Source organism: Coturnix japonica, chromosome 20, assembly GCF_054131305.1.
Source record: "Coturnix japonica strain WE chromosome 20, WE-NBRP24, whole genome shotgun sequence".
NCBI classification, from domain to species: domain Eukaryota; kingdom Metazoa; phylum Chordata; class Aves; order Galliformes; family Phasianidae; genus Coturnix; species Coturnix japonica.
The window spans coordinates 11,608,994-11,631,061 of record NC_140682.1 but is presented as its reverse complement, the minus strand read 5'-3'; the positions used below and the strand labels follow the sequence as shown (position 1 = coordinate 11,631,061).

Sequence of the window (22,068 nt, the reverse complement as noted above, 5' to 3'; positions counted from 1 at the left end):
GCTTCCCATGGTCAGCTAAATGGATAACCTTGTGATAAAAGGAGCCAGGGAGCTGAACCCCAAACGAGCAGGGTGAGAAAGAGTCCCCTACAGATGATAAGGCCAGGCATATCACGCCATTCTCCTGGTGGGAAGTCAAAGTGGCCAACTCTTTCCAGAAATTAGATGCCACATGGTTGAGCAGAAGTGAAAGAAGCAAGGACAGGCACTGTAGAGGTCTTACCCTAGAGTGCTTGAAAGAGTGTATTTCAGGATTTAACAAATCTAGTCTTGAATTGAAACGTCTTTGTCTGGAGTATACGACTCCCTGGCTGTCCAGTCTGGTCTGATTCAGCAAACACAATGACAATGCACAGCGCCAGCGAGTCACTGCTATCCTTGCTAAGCCTATAACGACGACAATAAATGAAATGCAGATGTATCCTTCTATTCAGGCCAAAATATGGGGAAGTCTTGAACAGATCACAGATCTCCTTGATGTAATGCTGGACAGTTTCATCATCAAAACTAGTGCCACAGGGGACCACCCCCTACGTTCTGGATATTCACAGCCCAGGTACACAGAACAGACGCACACACCAAGTACCCATGACCCATATGTCTCGCATATGTGACCGACCCTGGTGCACGCAGGCACCAACCACCACTACGCCCCACCTGTGTCCGCGCCCTGGTGCATGCGGGCACTGCCCGCAATGCCGCAACCCATCGGGACCGGACTCGCTCTGCCTCCCAGTGCCCCGCAGTGCTCCGCACAGAGAGATTTCCAGATGAGGCATTTGCACTTCTGCTAGGCAACCACGATCTGTTAGTAAACTGATAGAGTAAAAGAGTAAATCTCAAAGTTAAAAGTCAGGTATGTGGGCCCATAACCAAGTAGGATGTGCAGTTATGATAAGGGAAGAACATCCTGCATACTAAAAGGAACATAGCCCAAGAAGCCGTCCAGAAACAGACTAGTTCAATCAAACATGATGGGGTAAAAAGGACGGAGTGAGGAAGACTTTGAGCCTTTGCAAGGAAGACGTCTGACTTCATCCCCACAACCTCCGGAGGAAGAACCCAGCTACAAACAGCCCATGTGCTGGAGGGAGGGGCAGAATGTAAGTGATTTCCTGGAAAATAATGAATATGTAGATGAATTCCAGGAAATCTGTTGAATATGTATCAGCTTGGCTTTCAAATGGGTAACACTTCTGTTTTCTGGTGTGCAAGAGAAGTGTGATCCCCTTTGCATTCAGTGCCTAATAAACGTATTCCTGCTTTATAACCTAATTCTGGGTTATAGAGTTTGATACTGCAACTCAAAGCCATGCTTCTGGAATCAGTCTGTCCACTGGTGAAAAATACATCTTACTCTGCCGCCTGCCAGGGTCAGCAGTCATCCTGCTCGGGAAGCTGCCCAGGGCGCTGCGGGGAGACGTGTGGGGGGAAGGAGCCCCCCGGCAGGGCTTGTGCTGCCACAGCTGCTGCCTGGGGCAGGGGGATCACAGCTCCACTGCACAACTGAATGTTGTAAGGGTGCTTTGCAAGAGGAGAGCCAAGGCAGGGATTTTCCATTTCCTGTTCTTAGGGAAGGAATAAGGATTGGAGGCAGAAATCTAAAAGGGGTGGTCAACTTTCAACACAGCTCTGAGACTCCCAAATATTTCTTCAGTAAGTCGCTTGTTTTGTGAACAGTCACACAGGTTGTGCTTTCAGCCTCACCTACCGAAATGGATACAGTCAGCTTAAGTTATAGTTGTTTTCTGCAGACATTAACAGTTCACTTGTCCTGTAAACAGGCTGATTTCTCTGAGACAAACTGAAGTGCACAGAGGCTGGTGCTGGGGTCTCGAAGAGCAGCTGGAGTAAAGAGGAAAATATCCAGGAGGCTGTGATGTGATTAGGAAATGAGAAGAAAGAAAGAGCTCCCTAATCTTCTATTCCTCATTCCTTTCAAGAGTCCCAAGGAGATCTGTAAGGGACTCGGCAGTGCTGTGGTTTAGAATTTGTTGGGTTAAAGCTATTTACTAAGACAGAGAAAAAGAAAAGGGTTATGCTTATGATTATGACATAGATCTATATCTCTATATATAAACACATGCTTACTTACGGTATATTCTCACATATATATAACGTATGCAGATGTAAAAATACATGCAAAGATGCTAATACATATGCATATCTGTTTGCAAGTCCAGGACATGTGGCAGGGGTTTTAACAGCCTCAAGGTTCACTGTAGGAACTGGAGTGGCTGTTGGGCTGTTGCAGGAGTTGGAGCAACTGCAGAACTCATTGCTAGAGCTGGAATCACCGCAGGACCTGTGACTGAAGTTGGAGCAGCCACTTGGCTCATTGGAGGGGTTGGAGCAACCACAGGGCTGTACATCCTGGCATATTGCACCTCCCTTGATAGGCATTTGTTTCATTTTCTTATTGCAGTACTTGGAACAGCTAGAGGACCTGTAGCAGGAGTGACTGCAGAGCTCATTATGAGGGGTGGAGTGACAGCAGGACCTGTCCCAGAGCTTGGAGTGACCGTAGGACATGTAGCACAAACTTGGAGCTGCTGCAGGTTCTGTGATGCAGTGTCATCGTCATTGGGTGTCACTTTTGGCAGCCAGCGTTGGGTGTCACCATCATGCAGAGGGGACAAAAGGTCCCCCCTGGGGACACTGCACTGAAGCTGGGAACACCATGACCAGCTCGAGGACTTCCCGGGGCAAATGGGGATACGGCATCACGGTGCCTCACCCCCATAGCTGGGGACATCCCCATGTTACTCTCAGAGTGTCGCATGCCAGAGTTGGTGACATACCCACACCACACGCCAGGGTTGAGGACACCCCCTCAGTGTCACACCATGAAGTCGGGGATACCTGTGTCACCCCTGTGGTGTCACAGCCCAAAGTTGGGGACACTCCTCAGGGCACCTCATCTGTGTCCACCCCCACAGACCACCATTGTTCCCATGGGGTGGGGGTGACAACCCTTACTTTTCTTATTAAGATTTCTTTCTTGATAACGGCAGATTGGGGATGCCCCCCCCCCGGCCCCCCCATATGTGAATAAAGGAAAGAGGAATAGTTGTGGGACTCCATGTGTCACAGCGGGAGGGAAATTTGGGGACAGAGGTCACTGCAGCATCCTGATCCTGTAGCCCCTATGGCCCCATAACCACTACAGCCCCATCTGATCAGCCATCCTATGTCCACATCTCATGACTTTATCCCATCCCATATCCTGTTGTGTATCCATAGCCCATCCCATATCCATCATATCAGCCCCATAGCCATCTCAAACCCATCCTGTGTCTGTGTCCCCACATCCTATCCCCATCCTGTACCCCGTATCTATATCCATTCCAAATCCGTATTCCCACATCCATCCCACGTCCATTCCATATATTTATCCAGTTGTAATCCCAACCCCATCCCATATCCATACCCCATCCCATATCCATCCCATATTCTTCCCATGTCGATCCCATATCCATTTCTGGAGTCCATCCCATACACGTCCCATTTTCTGATCTCCTTTTCATATCCTCGCACCCCAATCCCAATTTTCGCAATCCCACAGCCAACAATCCCAACCCGACGTTCCAAATCTCATTCCCAACCCCACCTCTCACCTGCCAATCCCAATCCCAATCCCTCATCCCAATCCCACATCCCATCCCATCCCATTTCTTGCTAGAATAGCGCGCACCCCTAAACCCCTCCCCCACCGCCGCTCCGCCCCGCCCCCTGCCCACCCGCCTCCAACCAGGGGCCACGCGACGCCCCTCGCCCGGCCTCTCATTGGTCAACGGCAGCGCCGCCGGCTCCGATTGGCTGAGCCGCAGCAGGCGGGAGCAGCCGTTGACAGCCGGCTCGAGGCCGCCCGGCTCTCACCTCAGACAGCGGCGCTGCCGCAGCCGGGGCCGCCCTTCACGGCAGCGCCGCTGCAGCCGCTGCGGGCCGGAGCCGTCCGGCTGGGATCTGTCCCTGCCTGGCTGTGGCCACATCAAAGTGCTGGGAGGCTTCCCCAGCTCCATGCCATGCACACCATGTCCTGCACCCCTGTGGCCTTCCCCACCCTCTCTCACATCACCTGCTCCAAAGTCCTAAAGGATGGAGCTCCTCACGCTGCCAAGCAGCCCCAGTACCCTCCCTCTGCTCTCTCTCTGCTCCTCCATACAATTCCTCCCAAACCTGTTACACTTTGATCCACCTCTGCTTGGACACAGTGTGACCACATCACCCTCCTTTTAGCTGCTCTCTTACTGCAGCCACTTGGCCCTCCTTTGGGTCTGCTTTAGGCCTCTTGCATCGATACCCCAACCCCATTATCCAAAGCAAAGTTCGCATAACCCCTCCCACGGACACCTCTAATCTCCTGATGACCAATGAAGCCCTCTGATGACCAGTGACTCCCCTCCTTGATTAATGGAGCCTTGTGATGTTCAATGAACATCTCTGACAACCAGTGGAGTCAGTGGAGCCCTCCGACAACCAACAAAGCCTTCAGATGACCGCAGTCATTTTCTCTGGACACACTCCAGGGTTGTGATGTCTTCCTTGCAGTGAGGGGTCCAAAAGTGGACACATCTGGGAGGTGCAGCCTCACCAGATCTGAGTACAAGGGGACAATCACGGCCCCGTTCCTGCTGCCAATGCTGTTTCTGATACAAGCCAGGATGCTGTTGGGCTTCTTGGCTTGCTGGGCACATCACTGGCTCAAGTTCAGCTGAGCATCGATCAATGCCCCCAGGTCCAGTTCCTCTACACAGCCTTCCAGCCGCTCTGCCCCACGCCTGAAGCTTTGCCTGGGGATGCTGTGGCCAAAGTGCTGGACCCGGCTCTTGGTCTTGTTGAACCTCATCCCAATGAGTTCAACCCAGCCATCCAGCCTGTCCAGATCATTATGTGCTTACCATGGTGGAGGCAACCGCTGGGCAGCTTGAAACATATGCAGTACCCCATCATGCAGTACTGCCCTCTAAACACCATATTAGGTCTCAAGAAAAAAGTCCTGTGGCTGCGTGGCACCCCAGAAAGAACTGAGTCAGATAATGGGGCTCTGATTACTAGTTCTGCCCTCTGGTGCCCAGTGAAGAAACACCCAGATCACTGACCAGGATGCTATCTGTGATCAAGCAGCTTTGATTGGCAATTGCAATGGCAGGTCCCCTGCAAGCAGGAGAGCATGCAGAAAGCAGCGTTGCATCTTTTAGGCCGTGTTACTCCACGCTGATCTCCTTCTGCCCCGGTTCCTCATTGGCTGAGTACTTCAGGCTCACAATCTTCCCGACTCCCCACTGAACATACTGGATGCCCCCTCCCTTCCCTTCCCTTCCCTTCCCTTCCCTTCCCTTCCCTTCCCTTCCCTTCCCTTCCCTTCCCTTCCCTTCCCTTCCCTTCCCTTCCCTTCCCTTCCCTTCCCTTCCCTTCCCTTCCCTTCCCTTCCCTTCCCTTCCCTTCCCTTCCCTTCCACACCTTCCCACACCATCCCTTCCCTTCCTTCCTTGTGGAGAGTGTTTATGCAGAATGGCTTCATGAGAAAGGACATGATGAAACACCACTAGTTAAATTGTAAGAGAAGGTACGTGACTGGAGGCAGCAGCTGAGGAGAAATCAGGATGTGAAAGACAGGATATGTAGCTAAAGACAGAATATGTATCTAGAGGCAAGGACGGCCTAAGGGAAAAGCAAGATGTGTAGCAATGTATGGACATAGCTGTGAAGAAAAGTAACTATAAAGCTAACCACAAAGGTCAGATGAAGTAATGTCTAATTCACCAATCCTGAGCTTAACTTTTGCAATATGCATGAACTTATTACTGATTGTATAAATGAGATGCTGTAACACCTAATAAACGAGGATTGTTGACCATAATAGCATGAGACTTCTCTCTCGTGGTTACTTCCAACACTTCCTCTCCCATTTTCTCCCCTCAATTCCTTCCCTTCCCGTCCCTTTTCCATAACACAGTGCAAAGGAAGCCCTCCACGGCCAAATTCCAGCCTGCCAAGTGCCCTGCCAGGCCAAAAGGCAATAGGCCAGTCCAGGGGCTTGGAAAGGCAGAACAAGGGAGAGGTTAGGAATAGTGTAGGGTAAGGGTTAGGGATAGGGATAGGGATAGGGATAGATATAGGGATAGGGATAGGGATAGGGATAGGGATAGGGATAGGGATAGGGATAGGGATAGGGATAGGGATAGGGATAGGGATAGGGATAGGGATAGGGATAGGTATAGGGATAGGGTTAGGGTTAGGGTGAGGGTTAGGGTGAGGGTGAGGGTTAGGGTGAGGGTTAGGGTGAGGGTGAGGGTGAGGGTTAGGGGGGATGTTCATCGTATACCACAAGGGAATTTGATGCTAGGGCAGTGCAGTCGGTAACTCTGTGTATATATATGTATACAGACCAGTGTGCATATTGTGTTTTTATGATTGTTTATTTGTATTTAGATGTTTATATTAAGTATGATGTTGTGATGTAGAATAGCAAGAGAATACAATATTCTATAGATAATAGAATATAGATGTATAATAGATATAGTTATATATTACATATATATTAATAGATAGAGATAATGGATATAGATATATAATAATATAGATGTAGCAATAATATTGCTATAGAATAGCAATATTACTAAGCCATGACATTTTTTATCCCTTGCCTCAAACACTTCCAGCTATAGGGTTTTGCTCCTAAAGAGGCAAGGGGTCTTGGAAGAGTCCTCGCTCTCTCTCCTTGTTCCTTTGCTTTTCTTCAGGGAGGTGGCATGCAGGAATGACACAAATGGGTCTCAGTGGCACAGATGGAACTCAGCAGCTGTTTCGCAGCCTCCAGTGGAGCTCTGACTGTCCTGGACAGCCCACGCCCGCATCAGCGTGGGTAGTGTGTGCCCTTCCTGCGGGGTGGGTCTTTGGTCTTTGGAGACTGACCCCTGGGAGACCCCGTTCCTTCTTTTATGGCTGGCAGGAACTCAGATCTGACAACGGGCGGCTCCTCGGGCAGGCTGGGCTCGCCACGAGATGTTTCTGCTGCCATCTTTTCAGTGGGAGACCCCTTTTTTTCCCTTATGGGTGGCAGCAATACAGATCTGTTGGGGGTGGACTCCTTGGGACGGCTGGTCTCACCACAAGAAGGTGCTGCTGCCATTTCCTTTGGTTGCTCCTGTGCCTCCCTGATCTTCTTAACCCTCTTCCTGAGAAGTCTCACTGAGTCGCATGCCCGAAGCGCCAGCATGTTTGGTTTGTCTGGGGACTCTAAGGATAGGCTGGATGAGGCCCTTGAGCAAGATGGTTGCTCTTGGCTGCATGAGGCCTCACGCTGGGCTTCCTCTGCTCCTCCTTCTTCATCGAAGAACTTGACACGTCTTGTTCGGGCCAGGTTTTCTTGGCTCTCTGTTCCCTCTAGGCCCTGCAGCTGGCAGCTCATCGGCTGCTCTGGGGCTACGGGCACTGCCCAGATGGGTGGCAGAACACTGAAAGGACAGAGCGGGAGGGGTCCGCCTGAGTGGCTGATGGCTTTGAAGCCACATCCCTCAAGCCTGAGCCAGGAGCCTGGGCTGTAATGCAGCCTTCCCCACAGACAGCTGACCGGTTGCCCCGGGGCTCTCTGGTGATGTGGAGAGGGGCCAGCCCTGTGAACTGGGGGGCTCCTGACATCCCCATCCCGGCACTCCCGGGAGGCCACAAACAAGCAGCGACCCTTTGGAGTTAGGGAATGGGCTCTTGTTGGGTCACCCCCATGCACATCCCAGACCACAGCCTCCAGCCTCACCTGTTGGCAATGCTCTCCCTCCGCAGTGTGTTCTTTACTTTTTGAAACTGCTCTCTATCAACACTTGCAGTGCTGAGGCGCCTGATGTATGTTGGAGTGTTATCAAATCTCACTGCAGTAGGGAAGGAAGAGGAGATTCGCCGTCAAGCCTTTGGCTCGCTCACAAGCAGCACTCAACTCAGACCTCTTTCCCAGAACCCGCCCTGAAACCATCTCTGTCCCCACTCCTCCTCTCTGCAGTTCAGCTCTGTTTTGGGCTGCATGAGGGACGCTGGCTTTGGGAAAGAGGAGCTGGCTGGTGACAAGAAGGCGGCAGGGTGACTTTTGAGGTCCCTGTCCCTGCAGTGGGGGAGGGCAAGGCCTGAGATCCCCACATCCTCCTGCCATAGCCAGGGATGGGGGTACGTCACACCCAGCACCTTCCTTTTGGATAGGCCAACCATAACCTAAGGGGAAGAGGCCGTGCTGTGCCGGCAGGATGGTATGCTGCAAGTGAGAGCCCTGGGCTGATGGTCAGCAAGGGACTGCCCACCTCCAGTTGGTTGCTCATGCTGTGGAAAGGAGCTGGAAGCCACTTTACCTTTCTTGTTCCCAGTAAGAGGTGGCAAAGTCTCTTCTTCTGTTGACTTCTGTGCCCCAAACAAGCTCCCGGAGGACTTGCGGCATCGCATGGGCGGCAGTTTGGAGACTAACTCCATTTGGAACCTGTAAGCGAGGAGAAGGCAGTGAGCGGTGTGACGCAGTGCAACAGCAATCCTTGCTGCTCTCTCTGCTTGCCTGCTCGCAAGCACGTTTTCATGCTGCATGAAGGCTTTCTAAAGCCGTTAGCAGGGTCACTTGGGATAGGAGGAGGGGAAACAGTTTCAGGCGGAAAGAGGGAAGACTGGCTTTGGATGGGAGGAAGAAGGTTTTAGCTGGAGGGTGGTGAGGCACTGGGATGTCTTGCCCAGAGAGGTGCTGGGTGCCCGGACAGGCATTCAAGGCCTGGCTGGACCAGGCTCAGAGCAACCTCATTTGGAGGTAGGTGTCCCTGTTCCCCGCAGGGCAGTGGGACCGGGTGCCCTTTTAGGGTTCCTGCCTGCTCCAATCGTTCTGTGATTCTCTGGCACATCCTCCTGGGCAGGACACTGATGGACACGAGGCACAAGCGCTACGGAATGAGAGCTGAGCAGCTGCATCAAGCAGCAGAAAAATACTCACTTGGGTAAGACCACAAGGCATTTTGAGAACACCAGGGAAGCCACCGGTGTCACACGGGACACCCCCATGTCCAGCAGCGAAGGGGCCTGCAGGGGAGGAACAGGGAGGTTGTGGGACATCTTGGTCACAGCTGAGGCACAGGGAACACGAGGAGCCCGAGGCAGGGAGAGCTGCCAGCACCGCAGCACCTGCACGGCTCAGATCACGGCTCAGGCCCAGGTCCTAGTGGGCCATGTGTGAGCTCCTCAAGGCTCACAGGACTGCCCGGACCACGGAGAAACCTATGGCTCACCATGCGAACGGCTCTCCTGAAGTTCGCTTTCCCTGACAGCTTCTAGAGGAAGTCATGATAGAACTTCATTTGGAAGGTCAGCCCGTCAATGAGGAGCACTCCGACGTCCTTCAGGCCCACGGCCACGTACTCCCCATTCCGCAGGCAGCTGGAGAGCAGCGATACGGTGCTTTGGATGCACTTCCGCACTGTCTGCCAGCTCACAGAGGCATCTGCAGCCACCTGGCTGCACTGCAGGGGCTCCACCTTCCTGTCGACTGAGAAAATACCAGGGACGGGGTTGATGATACGGTTGCTGTTCCACAGCTGCTTCCCTAGAACTAAGGGACATCATCCATAACGGCCCCGCGTTTGGATGGGCTCCTGCAAGGGGGAGGTGTGCTTCTGAGAAGGGATGTGGTGGCCCTGTTTGCCCTGTCCATGAAGCCAGCAAGGGTTTAATCCCCCCTCCTACCTGGCAGGGACCCCCTGCAGGACTTGAGGTGGTGCACAGCTATGAGGTTGCTGGCCAGGTGAAACACGGGCCAGCACAGGGTCACGGTCCTGTCCTGCATCCTGATCTCCCTGGAGATGATGTCAAAGGAGCCGAAGGTGGGAATCCAGACCCCCTGCGAGTGGAGGAGGAAGAAAGGGTGGACGCATTATGGGCTGGCTGGAGGAAGAGCTGGAGGTGGTCCTGTGCGGGGGCAGAGCTCAGGAGCCCCCTCCTGCTGTTCAGAGGCACAAGCCAGGGCAGCGGGGACGGCTTTGGGGCTGCACAGCCCTCTCCTTCCCCTCTCCCTCCCTCTCAAACGCAGCTCAGCGGGGAAACGTGGGGTGAGCTTCCTGCCGTGTGTGCAGGGGAAGACGCAGAGGAAGTCCAGGCTGAGCCGGACAGGGCGAGGAGGAACCTGGCAGCCAACAAACGCACCTTGTGCACCAGGAGCTGCTTGTGTACGAAGGCGGCCACCGCATCCCAGACGGCAACTCGCTCTGCAGATGAAAGGAAAAGCAGGTCACACTCTGCATCTGCCGCTTCCCGGCACCCCTCTCCCACTGCTGGGCAGGAGGGAGGTGGCAGATGGAAAGTGTCATCTCCATCCCAAGACTGGCTGCAGCACCGCTCCCGTGGTGGCTGTGGGTCCGTGTACCTTCAGTATTACTACATGTTTGTCCAGAGGCATGGCCCACCCTGGGGCCGTTCTTGCTCATTCTGGGTTGCTCCTTCTTGGCACCGGCCATGCTGGAGCTCATCCTTCAGATGCGTCTGCTCTGTACCAGATGCTCCTTCAGGATGCAGGACCCTCCTCGGTGCTCTGCCTTCACCCCCCTCCCGGGTGGCCGTGTCACAAACGGCACCACGGCAACGCGGTGACATCACGGCCAGCTGCCCATTATGATGCTGGCACTGCTGCCTGCCCCACCTGGCAGTGCTGACCCATCTCTGCTTTCTCCCTCTCCTGGAGCTGTGAGTTGAGGGGTGACCCTGGGGCGAGGATGGGGCTGGGATGTGTTGCTGTTCTCTCAGTTCCCTGGTCCTTGGGGCACCATTCGGGCCTTAAGGCTGCTGTTGGGCACCCTCCTGATATTGGCGAGCAATGGGCAGGGGAAGGAGGCAATGGGGGGCAGTTGGGGCTGAGCAGGTTACAGGACCGTGACTTGGCCACGTTGTTCTAGTGCTCACAATGGGTCCCTGCACCACAGGGCACTTGGGGGACCCTGGGTGCCTCCGCAGCCCTGAGGACCGGGCATCAGGGGCTGGGAATTAATTGATGGCATGGAGGGGACTGTCCGTGGCCTGTTCCAGCAGGACCTGGGCACTGTCACCTCCAGCCCTTCCCTTGCGCTCTATGGGGTAGTGCAGAGGAACGGATCTGGAGGGGGCAGGCTCAGAGTGCCCTATAGATGGCCCAGAGTCACCATGCAGCTGGGACAGGGGCTGTGGCTTCCGTCCCCAGGGGACCCACGTCCTGCCCCGGGTCTCTTGGCTGCTGCCAGTCCTTCTCCTGCCCTGAGTCCCTGGGGACAAACCCTGCAGGGACAAGGCTCCTCCTTGCCAGTGCTGCCCTCTGACATCCTCTGATGCCCAGTGAAGACCCTGATGATCAGTGACATCCCATGATGATCAATAAATCCCTCAGCAAAGCTACACGCTGTGTGTCTGTGTCCTTGTTCTCATGCTCAGCAGGGACTGCTGGGATCTGTCCCTGCCTGGCTGTGGCCACATCAAAGTGCTGGGAGGCTTCCCCAGCTCCATGCCATGCACACCATGTCCTGCACCCCTGTGGCCTTCCCCACCCTCTCTCACATCACCTGCTCCAAAGTCCTAAAGGATGGAGCTCCTCACGCTGCCAAGCAGCCCCAGTACCCTCCCTCTGCTCTCTCTCTGCTCCTCCATACAATTCCTCCCAAACCTGTTACACTTTGATCCACCTCTGCTTGGACACAGTGTGACCACATCACCCTCCTTTTAGCTGCTCTCTTACTGCAGCCACTTGGCCCTCCTTTGGGTCTGCTTTAGGCCTCTTGCATCGATACCCCAACCCCATTATCCAAAGCAAAGTTCGCATAACCCCTCCCACGGACACCTCTAATCTCCTGATGACCAATGAAGCCCTCTGATGACCAGTGACTCCCCTCCTTGATTAATGGAGCCTTGTGATGTTCAATGAACATCTCTGACAACCAGTGGAGTCAGTGGAGCCCTCCGACAACCAACAAAGCCTTCAGATGACTGCAGTCACCTTCTGATGGCAAAACAAGCCCTCTGATGGGCAGCAGCTTGCTGCTTTCTGTGCATAGAAGGGAAGGGTGGGAAAGGGAGATGTTGACATCACCTTGGTAGACAGCAGTTTGCTCATCGTAGCAATGTTTGTTCCTGATTTGATCAGAGAACCTCGAGAGGAGTGTGGCTGCTTCTGACATTCCTGTGAGACTCTGCTGTGGTTGAAGAGATGAGGCAGGTGATGAACTGCAGACAAAGCCATACTGCCTGATGTTGCTGTTGTTCAGGTAGTACAAAGCATTCAAATGGCTGGCCGTCTCCAAATGATGCACGATAGAAAGCTGCAGCCACACCGTCAATCAACTGTGATGATGCCTGTGTATCCTGAGACGACGACTCTTTTAATCAGGGGGCTTCCAGAATCTCTGAAACCCGTAGGCATACAACTGCAATGGAAGATACAGGCTGTGTCCCAGGGAGAAAGAACCTGGGCAGCGTTAGAAGGAACTGTAACATCCAACCATCTGCAGTCAGGATACAAAGTATGGACATGGGGGGAGGTTGCCCAAGAGTTAATTAACTGTGGCAGAAAATACGGGCTGGTGATTTCTTCCACCAGTAAGTGTGAGCCAAGGGGAGTGAGGCTTGCAGCAGTCAGCCTTGCCCCTGGGCCACCCAGCCCAAAGCTCAATGGGGCTGGAAAGGGTCTCACTGGCAGTCATTGCCAGTAAGTACAGGTAGGCAAAATATTGATCATAAATGTAATTGTCTCTGGACACTGGGCTGTCAAGAGGGCGTTCCCCGAGATTTGATGGGTGGATTACCCACAGTCAGGTTAGAGAAATCAGTTAACTGGTGGCCAGAACAAAAGCTCAAAAAGCTCAAGAAAAGCTGATGCATTCGCCCCCCTCCAGCGCAAGGTAGGCAGGAGGCGGGGGAGGGCAGTGAAGGGTGGATGTATTAGAAAGCTTACAACAAAAGGAGAAGATCCTCGATTTAACATCTTCTGTCCCAAGGCCTCACCCACCACCCTTGCCATTTGCCCCTGTGAGTCACCATCCAGTTGCTGATAAACCAGGGAAACACTTCTCTCCCTGGCCAGCCTGTGTCGACTCACCCAGCTATCCTGAGGCCAGTGTCCCTAACCTTAGTGGAACCTCTTAATAAATACACTTGGAAGGCTAAGGGTGCCCGGGAAAAGGAATATAGAATTAACACTTGCTCAATTATTCCCTCATTTTAACCATATTAACAAAGCCCCCAAAAGGCAAGTTGGGGTCTTGTTTTATTTTACAGAGGATCCCCGTGTGACCTCGACTTAGCACAGAATGGCTGAGAGCTGCCTTTACCCATATGTGTTCTGTGAGAGAAAAACCGAAGATGTGACTGTGCCGGAATACTGAATACCTCTGTGTTACATCTTTTGGTTGCAATAGTCTTGGCTTGTTGTGGTTGTGGGTTGTGACTGATATCAGCCCTTGGATCTGCTCAACTCCACAATTGGGCTCAGGGTGTTTTCAGCTCATCCTGTCTTTCTGGTGCTCCCTGCACAGTGGCACCATCCCTTCTGAGCCCTTCTGTCACCCCTTTTGGTCAAACTGGTGATGATTTGCATGGAACTCCTCCACGGTGCTTCCAAATTCCTAACACACTGGGAAATGAGCCAAGGGACCCACCTGATATCTGTTAGATGTGCTCACAAAAGAAATCCTTCCTAGAGCCCTTTGCACCGATGCTGTTCTGTGTCACATCTGTCCAGGAGCTGCATCCAAAAGGTGGCTGTTGGAAATGGTCTGAGTGTTGACAAGAGATGTGTGTGTTTGTGGGATTACCCCCCTTATGGTTCTTACTGTGGGGTATCCTACACACTGCCCCGTGAGAAGTTCAGCAGACCACCACAGTATTTGAACTTCCAAACCAGCATTTGGGTCTCTCAGCATCTGAATTGCTTTGGAAATGCTCAAGTGGAAAGTTCTCGAGACACTGAATCACCTTTGAGAACATTGCATGGTGTCACTGATGTCTATGTCCGTGACAGGGGGGCAGTAGGCCCGTAGGCTCCCCCAGCCCCTGACAAGTGGGAAGGGAAAAAGGGAAAGGGAAAGAGATGGGAGCTGGGCTCAGGGAAACAAACAGAGAAGCGGCAATGATCTAAGGAGGAAAACTTATTTTACTAATTACAATCTAATTGAAATTGAGGCTAATAAATCAAGTAAAATAAAAGAGAAAGAGAGAGGTTTCACACTCGCTGCCAGGCACTGAGAGAGAGAGAGCTAGCGTCACTTCCGTGACGTGTTTCCCTCTCTGACCATGAGGTCCTCTGGGACATGTAGTTTTTCTTCTCTGTGCTCCACATGATGTTATGATGTGGCATAAGAACAGCAAAGATGACAAAACCATGACAAGGACTAGAAGATGTTCTGAGCAAGTTTGCTGATGATACCAGATTAGGAGGTGCTGTTGCCCCCACGGAGGGTGGAGAGGACTTGCAGAGAGATGTGGACAAATCAGAGAAGTGGGTACAAGTTGGTGCATAAAGCATAACCAAAACAAAATGTGCCTGATTGTGCACCTGGGTAGGGGCAACCCTGGACATACACACTAACTGGATATGGGACACTGGAGAGAAGACTGACTGAAAAGGATTGGGGGTCCTGGTCAGCATCAAACTGAACATGAGTCAGCAGTGTGCCCAGGCAGCCAGGAAGGCCGACAGTCCACTGGAGTGCATCAAGCAAAGTACTGACAGCTGGGTGAGGGAAAGGATTGTCCCTGTCTGCTCTGCATTGCTACAGCCTCACCTGGAGCACTGGGAGCACTGTAGAGCAGAAAGGACATCAAACTATGGGAGGATGTGCAAAGGATGGCACTGGAACCAAGAGATCTGAAGTTCAGAGCTTCATTGGGATTGACTACGTGTTCAGATTGGGCCCTTCTCCCATCCCACATCCTGCAATGAGACACAGGGCACACCTAAGGCATGAACCTCACAGTGTCCTTGCACCCCATGCAGAGCCTGGGATCTTCTGTCCCTGTGTCTTTCATTTAACACCATACAATTCTCCTTCTCCTGCCCCAGGAAGGGCCCCGAGCCAACATGAGGGACAGGATCTCCCTGCCAGGGGTCTGGGAATCAAGTCATGTCCTGTCTGCTTCCTAAGACAAAGGAGGGGTTTCTTAGCATCAGAGCCACCATGCCAGTGCCTTTGCCTGCCTGTAGTCATGGCTTCCAATTATCTGCTCTAACAGGTCCCTTGGGAATCTTGCTTACTAATGGCCCTCATTGGGCCCATTAATACTCCAAGAAACTGTTACTTCTGCCTTTGTCTTGTTGAGCACTTTGTGCAGACTTCTCTCTGCACTGGAGGCTGATGGACTCAGCAGCAAATGCCCCTTGGGGCCTCTTACCACCTAAGGAGCCCTCCTGTGCCTTGTGCCTTCCTGTCATCCTCTTTGGGTTTTCAGAACTTGTTCAGCAAAGTGGAGAGGTATCTGGAGAGATCTTAAAGAGGAAGAATCCAGCAGACATTTATTGTCTATTTATTTATAGGTGGGTTTAAACAAGTTGTTAAAGCAGCACTGTGCAACTGATATCAATCCAGGATATTCCCAATGAGTTCTATTCTGTTACTGTGTGGACAAACGTCCTTCTCAACCTCCCCACCCCATTTCTACTCACACTGGCCCCCTGGGACTAGCATCTCTTTTCCTGACATCACTCTTCTCCTCTGCATTCATCCGCTCAGTGTTAAACCTGCTTTGCACCAACTCCCACTGGCTTTCCACAGAGAACCGGCTGCACACGGAAAAGGAAAGATTTCTCTCTTTTTTTTGGCCTACAAACAGAAGGAAAGGTGGTGCAATGTAAACAGTTGAACAGTAAAACACAGTGATCAACTGCTTGCCATGTCCAAGCTGCTTCTATTGAGGTTTGTCTTTCACAGGGAATATTTGTAGAAGAAATGAGTGAGACGCAGATAGGAAGGGATAGGTAGAATCACAGTGAAGGATTTGACAACAGAGTCCATCAGACACTGGAGAGATGGAGCAAATTCCAGTAATCTCCCTGAATGTCAGAAAACAGCCAGATAGTTGGGAGGTATCAACTTAAAATTGAAAAGGACTTGTGAGTATTTCACACATTGGGAATGGTTAACACATTTTCATTGATTTCTATCTTTGTCTTCAAATGTTTTTTTCACTTTTACCGACATTAATGAACATCTTTCAAACTTCCTGCTTCAAAAAATAAAAAGAGAAAGAGAAAGAGAAAGAAAAAGGGAAAGAAAAAGGGAATGAAAACAAAAAAGAAAACGAAAAAGGAAAAGGAAAAGGAAAAGGAAAAGAAGGAAAAAAAAAGAAAAAGAAAAGGGGAAAAAAAAGAAACAAAAAAAGTAAGAAAAAGGAAAAGAAAAAGGGAAAGAAAAAGAAAAGAAAAAGGAGAAGAAAAAGAAATAGAAAAAGAAAGAAAAGGAAAATGAAAATGAAAAGAAAGGAAAGGAAAGGGAAGGAAAGGGAATCATAGAATTACCCAGTTTGGAAAAGACCTTGAAGAACATCAAGTCCAACCACAGCCTAACCATAAAGGGAAAAAAAAGGGAAGGGAAGAAGAAGGGAAGGGAAATGGAAAGGAAGAGAGAAAGGGGAAGGGAAAGGGAAAAGGAAAGGAAAAGAAGAAAAAAAAAAAAAAAGAAAAAAGAAAGATCCATTTGTGTCTCGCACATGGCCTGGTGCCCGTTTTACCTTCACATTCCCCACCAGACCTTCCTTGCTGGTATGAAATCTAGCAGAGCACCTCTCCTCTTTGGTTCCTCCATGAAGCTCGAGAAGCTGCCATCTGTGCTCTCCAGGGATCTCCTGGATGGCACATGCCCTGCTGTGCTGTCCCTGCAGCAGATACTGGAGTGAAAAAGGCCCCCAAAGGGGACAAGGGCCGGACAACATCAGGCTCCCATCTGTCTGCAGAGGGCACCTTCCATTTGCTCTCCCTGATCAGGAAGCCTGGAACAGACACTGTTGGTCTCCTCTCTTTTCCATTTTCATCAGCTCTGACCTGGCTGCTCTGCCATCCCCAGGCAGAGCTCAGTGCACTCTCACAGAGGGCAGTCGCCCTTCCTTGTCTCTTCGCCCATCCATCCCTAAGACTCTGTATCCCCCTTGTGCTACGGTGCAATTGTGGAAGCCATTAAACTGCATCCCTGTGGTCCAAACAAGAGCTCAGGCCTGCAACTCTACAAAGATTTCTAGGTCATCACGTGTTGGTGTTCTCATTAGTGCAAAAACACAGAAGTAAGCATCCTAATTGGAAAGCATAACTGGACAGAGCCTGACTGGAGAGCTCATCTATGGTGTTAGTTTGAAGAAGGTGGCACACAGGAATTTAACCCATTGTGGGTCTTGGAGTTGACATAGCAGCATTTGCAGCTACATGTGAATGGGACTGGATCCTGATACAGACTGGGAAGGAGACAAAGCTGCCACCTGACTGGGAAGGACCATTCCAAGTACTCCTAACAACTGAAACAGCTGTGAGGACAGCCGAGAAAGGATGGACTTATGACACACTGGTATAGGTATCCACTAGCCCTGAGGCGTGGGAACTGTGGCCATAGAAAAACCTTTAAAAGATAAGAATTAGAAGGAAATCATGAAAAGTTTTTTTATATGCATATATATTTTTTATTATTTTAACTAACCTTTCACTTCTCCTCGAATAGGTAAATGAATTGTATATGTAAGTGGGAGAGTATTATAACCTATATAGAACCAATACTCACAAAAAGTTTTCCTTGTAACAAAAAAGTTTTTACTGCTGTACCCATTTGCTATCCTGATAATTATCTGGAAAAGGTGAAATTTGACAATAATGCAGGGGAGGGACCAACTGATAGTTTTGATATGAATAAGGGACTCTTGTGGTGTATGGAATGATGTATGGTGGACAACTGCCAATTGAGGCTGGACAGAGACACTCCTTGAAAATACCCAGAATGTCCAGGATAGGGAAGAGCTTAAAAAGGGGTAGAAAATCTTCCTGAAAACCCTGCAGTTATGACAATTAAGGAGATAAAAGATCTTAGACAAACATTTGAAACTGAAACAAGATATGGGGACGTTAATGCCTGGGTAGAATGGACTAAGTATACTGTCCAGAGTCCCAACCATAGCAATTGCTACACTTGTGCATCGGGACGGCCAATAGCTCAGGTGGTACCCATTCTGCTGGGATGGACCAAGGACCCCAAGGGAATGTGATGCATGATTGCCCTGTATCAAGAGAAAACTGCCTGGGGAAATAGAGAGTGCAGACCTCTCTCTTGTTTCCTCCAATGCCTGATACAGATGTCAAGATCCCTCCTGCGCTCTCTACAGCAGTAGGTAACCATACAGCTTGCCTCTCACAGCAGGGTGTGAAGGCTACCAGGCCTATAGGAAACTTTTCCTTATGCAGTGATGAGGTCTTGGATGTTATGGAGGATTCAGCAGGAAATTATTCAAGATTGGGAATCTCCAGGGCAAATCTCCGGTGGTACTGTGGGGGAAAGATTTTTATGGTCCAGCTTAACCATCTAACTGGGGAGGCACCTGTGCACTTGTTCAATTAGTTATACCATTCACCCTGGCATTTGGAAAAGAAATGTATATAGATTTAGTTGGGGTACCTAGAGGTGTCCCTGATAAATTTAAGGCAAGAAATCAAATTGCTGCAGGATTGGAGTCACTGTTTTGGTGGATGACAATCAACAAGAACATAGACTGGATTAACTACATATAAAATATACAAAAGTGCAATTAAGGGAATAGCAGAACAGCTAGCCACACACCGGAAAAGGAATGATCTAGCAGGAGAGAAATCCTGCTAGATTGAAGAAAAGGGGGGAATGAACAGTGAAGCAGGAAACAGAAGCTCTGCTGGAATTCGGAATAAAGGGGGGCTAAAAGGGGGATAGTTAAAGGTAGTTTATAGAAACAAGTAAAGGAAACTTAAAGGTAGTTTATAGAAATAAGTAAAAGAAACTTAAAGGTAACAAGTAAAAGAAACAAGGGGCCTGAGAGAGCAGGGAGGATGCAGATAAGGAGTGAGACCTCACGGACGACCAGAAGAGGAGTTGCATTCCCCCTGATAAGAACAAGAGGGGGTCAGCATGCTAAAGACAAGAGGGGGTCTGTATGCTAAAGAGCTATTGAATATGTACCAGAATTCCTAGAACTACTGACTATGTATTAGAAGTCTAAGAAATCATTGACTATGTATCAGAATTCCGAGAAATCATTGACTATGTATTAAATGTACCTATAACTGTGTCCCGATTTTACAAGTCGGTGTGCAAGTTTGAAGGAGCTATCCCCCTTGCACCTGGCACTGCGCAACGCTGGAATAAACATACCTGCTTTATAACCCATCTCTGGATTATAGAGTTTGATTCCGCAAGCCAGGAGGACGTCTTAACAGCTGAGACACTGGATGATGCAGGCTGGGAGGAAACCAGTTTGATCAGCCCCTCCAGCAGGCTGTTTTGATCATCCTGATCCTCATCAGCTGTGTCCCATCTCACCACGGGTTCACAGGGCTCATCACGATGAAGCACAGCAGACAGTTCCTCCATCCTACCTTCCTGATTACTCTCTACTCTATCCAGTCTTTCAGTTACTTTCACAGGGGCTGAAACATAAGCACGTAGAGGGGTTAAACGTAGCTCAAAGTCATGAAGCTTAGTAATCATTTCATTCAAAGGGGTCTTCTTTGCCCTCTGCCAGACGTTGCTGCTCATGTACCGCCATACTCACCTGGTGCAGACCTTGTGCACATATGCCACATACTTGGTGTACGCCTGACTCTCTCAGGATCATGGCCTTGGTTTGGACTGGAATTTGGATCAGAATTCTGAGGAATAAACGTGGGGTCGTGTAACATCTCCACCACGGCCCGTTCTCTCAAATAACGACGCCTCTTTCTCTCTAAGTAAGTCACAAAACAAAGACTCATGGGGGACGACAGTGTATTGTAGGGGTCAGAAACGGGGACGGGAGGACGGGGGCGGGGGGGGCACAGATAGGGGAGCCTAGGGGTCAGAATGGGGGCGTGGGGTGGGGCAACGAGGTACCCCTGGGAGGGGAGGAGGCACAGGGAACATCCCGCCGTCCAACAGAAGCCCTGAGTGCCACAGAGGCCCCGCGGGGCCAACGCAGGGCGGCTCGCGGCGCCCGCGGAGGGGACCCCTTCAGGCCTCCCCCAGAACAGCCACTTGCAGAAGCGGAGGCGGCGCTCGGAGCCCCGGGGTTGCCCGGCGGCGCTGCAGCAGTGCGGAGAGCAGCTCGACTTCGGCACGGCCGCCTCTTCCTCGGGGCGCGGGGTGATGACGGCACGGCTGGCGCCGCTCGGGCAACGAGCACAGGCGCAGGCGCGCTGACGCGCTGTTGCTATGCCGACGTCGTCACGCATGCGCTGTCGCCGTGGTGGCAGTTTCGAGTGCGCGCAGAGAGGGGGGAAGGCGCGCTGTCGCCATGGCAACGCGGCCTGTACACGCAGGGCCTGAAGCCTGAGTGGGCCTCGGGGGCGGTGGGGGGCAAAGAAGCCGGGGGGGAACGGAGAGCCCTCGGGGATCTCCTGGTGAGGTGTGGGGGGGCTTAGGGGGGAGGGCAAAGCTCCGGGTGTGCTCAGTGGTATCCAGGGTGGTCGAGCGCCCACCTACTTCTTCCCCATTTGTTCACCATCAGCTTCATCACTGAAACCTCTGACTCACTTCCATCCGCTCTTCCCCGGTTTGCAAGATTTCCATTGCTTGTTAGGCCAGGGGGTGCCACTTTCTAAAAACAATGCATGTGGAACGTGAGGAAAATGCCCGTGTCCCGTTTTGAGGCAAAAGACACAAGAATTCTGTTGCGAATGCAGTCCTTATTGTGAGGCAAAATCACCAAGTGTAAAATTATTGAGGAAAAACAAGACTCTTCACCCAGTAAAGCTGAAATGGACAGTTTTACAACTGTAGCTTGTGGATTCCTTTTGCTAAACTAATAAATTGGTTCTTAAACTAATGTGCTAATTGCTATTGGTCAGCAAACATAGGTTGCTATGTTGAGCTGAACGTGTGCAGCCTTCAGTGGATTCTTACCCTCTTTTTCACACTCCTTTATAACCCTTCTAATTCTTTCAGGACCAGAATTTGTCTTCTCTCTTTCTTTCAGGTAACCGAGGAGGAAAGACTATTCTCGCTTCCAGTGTCCCTGTCTTTTCTCCTTCGCAGGTAACACTTTGTTTTCTATAAGAGTCTCTGGCCCACAGCTCGCTCTCTCTCTCTTACTCTCTCCCCCTCTTAGAGAGTGCTGATTCTGAGGTTTGGGGGGAGGGGCGGGGGGCACAGTGCAGAGGATGTGTTCTCATGCCCGCAGCATCTACTTTGGCTAGAGCAGATCACAGACTTAGAAAGATATTATATTTCTGACTCACCGCTTTTCCTTACCCCTTTTGCCGTTTTTTTTTTTTTGGTTTTTGTTTTTTTTTTTTTTTTGTGTGTGTGTGTGTGTGTGTGTGTTTTTTTTTTTCCTCCACAATTCCACTATTCACTTTTGGTACCTCCATTACACTTCCATTGTACCATCAATAATCAAGCAATACCTTTCTTCACTTCCCACTAACACCCAGCACTTGGTCTCACAATTAGGATACTTAATTATAAAAACTGGTCCCAGAACTTCATTTATGATCCTGGTTTCTTACTCCGTATTCCCCCTGGCTCGCCAGCAAAGACTCTTCAGTGAGCCAAAACACAGCCCAGGGGGTCTTCTAGATATTTCTTAGACACCCCTTGTACCGTAACAGCTTCTTAGATAGCACTTTCACAAGTGTGAAATTTAACAGTCACAAAGACAGAGACAGCAACCAGTACAGTTTATCCTCGGGATCCTTCCTCTCTCCACCTCTCCCCAGGGCCCAACCTTCCTTCTGTGTTCCATTCCTACTCTTGCATAGCTGCCCACCTAATCGTGCCTCTTTCTTGTCCAGTAAACAACTTATCCATGATAAACATCACTTCCACCCATGAGTAGAAATCAGGCCCTGAGAATCAATCTCTGCTTCTCTTCGTGGATCTTCCCTTTTTGATAGCTAATTCC

General features: G+C 50.8%; 1 long non-coding RNA gene across 1 annotated transcript in view; it reads right to left on the bottom strand.

The window, feature by feature from the left end:
- LOC146757656 (uncharacterized) overlaps positions 1 to 22,068 on the bottom strand; it is a 594,671-nt gene that overhangs the window by 234,117 nt on the left and 338,486 nt on the right. The window lies entirely within an intron of this gene.